The sequence below is a fragment of the Melanostigma gelatinosum genome (assembly GCF_949748355.1).
Source record: "Melanostigma gelatinosum genome assembly, chromosome: 15".
Classification (NCBI taxonomy): domain Eukaryota; kingdom Metazoa; phylum Chordata; class Actinopteri; order Perciformes; family Zoarcidae; genus Melanostigma; species Melanostigma gelatinosum.
Genome location: NC_136648.1, coordinates 25,604,713 through 25,606,109, shown reverse-complemented (window position 1 = coordinate 25,606,109; position 1,397 = coordinate 25,604,713). Strand labels below are relative to the sequence as shown.

Here is a 1,397-nt window from a genome sequence, read left to right as displayed (position 1 = left end):
GTTACCATGACGATGTTAAATGTGCATGTTACGGAGAGTATTCTAAACAGCTCAGCGGTGGATTATGACTCACGTACACATTCAAGCAGGTCATATTTCAGATGATAGCTTAATTATTACCCACAGTTCCCCTGTGTTAATGCTCCTTCATTCAGAGGAGAGAACCTTACACCTCCTCTGTTTGGTTCCCATACAGCCCAGCTGGAGTTCCCATGGTTACGCTGGCAACCATTGAAGCATTGAAGCTTTCCCCTCAGCTTGGTTTTCAGGTCTTTACCTTGTCGTTGAAAGGTCTCCCTCCATGTTCTTTAAACGATCAGCTGACGCGTCACCAAGACGAGCAGCAATCACGAGTCACACACAGATGCTCGTCAAACACAAGCGGCTCTTTTATTCTTTATGTGAGATACAGGAAGCAGGGAGAAGAAGAGCAGCAGCTCTGTGACTCAGTAACAACAGGTCAGTGATGCAGCGCGTCTGAGAGCTGAGAGTTCGGTGTCTGTTCTCAGGACATGATGGACGTTCATCGAGTCCCTTGTCGAGCTGTCACATCTGACATGTCTGCAGCAGCATCACAGATTCGTACCATTGTTAGGTCTTTTTTCCACATTGAAGTGTTTCCAGGTGTTGGGCAGACATCTGCATATGTGATGTGACGTTGCATGAGGATGTGTGCGTCTCCTAAAGGAAGCTCTGTGAGGAGGTGTAGGCAACATGGAGCCATGACTGGGATCAGGAGGTCACAATGAAGGAGCAGCAAGCTTTGTTGAGAAAGGAGCAACAGTGGAGTTGGGAGAGCATGGTTACATGTCAGCATGGCACCAGGAACACTACTGGGTCTGAAGTGGCTCAGCTGCATTCTTGTCCCTGGTCCAGTCTGTTGCCACAGTAACAACAAAGCTACTCAGCTCTCAGATGAACTGGCTTCAGTGGAACATTAACGGGATGCTTGAGATTCTTTTGGAGTTATGTTTTGGGGTTGTCTGTCCTTCTGTCTCTGGACTCAAGGATTAGACTTCACAAAACACATTTATGGCCATAACCCAAGAATTCATATGCTAATTAAGACGATTTGACACAAACCCGGGATACAAATAGGTTCATGTGACGACATTTTGGATAGACGTGGATGTAAACTGCAAAATGTCATCAGATTGCGAGGCGGTAATTCCACTTTTCAATAGTCTGGTGGCTTTGGCAAAGTGAACGGCTTCAGGTCCCCGTTGTAAACATGTATTCTTCAGCTGACTCAAGGGAACCCAGCGGAAACATTCTAATATAGCGTACACTTAAACCGACATGGATTTCTCTAGGGGGCTGAAATCCATGGTTTGCTGCTGCCCCGTGCACAGACCTGCATGCTGGGTTTGGTGCTGGTACTACAGCCAACACACGGA

General features: G+C 47.0%; 1 protein-coding gene across 1 annotated transcript in view; it reads right to left on the bottom strand.

Moving 5' to 3' along the window:
* Positions 1-367: 367 nt before the first annotated feature.
* LOC306789535 (ADAMTS-like protein 2) overlaps positions 368-1,397 on the bottom strand; it is a gene marked incomplete at its 5' end in the record, with an annotated part of 33,585 nt that continues 32,555 nt past the window's right edge. The window contains one exon of the mRNA XM_079285522.1: positions 368-1,397. This exon is cut by the window's right edge and continues 510 nt beyond it.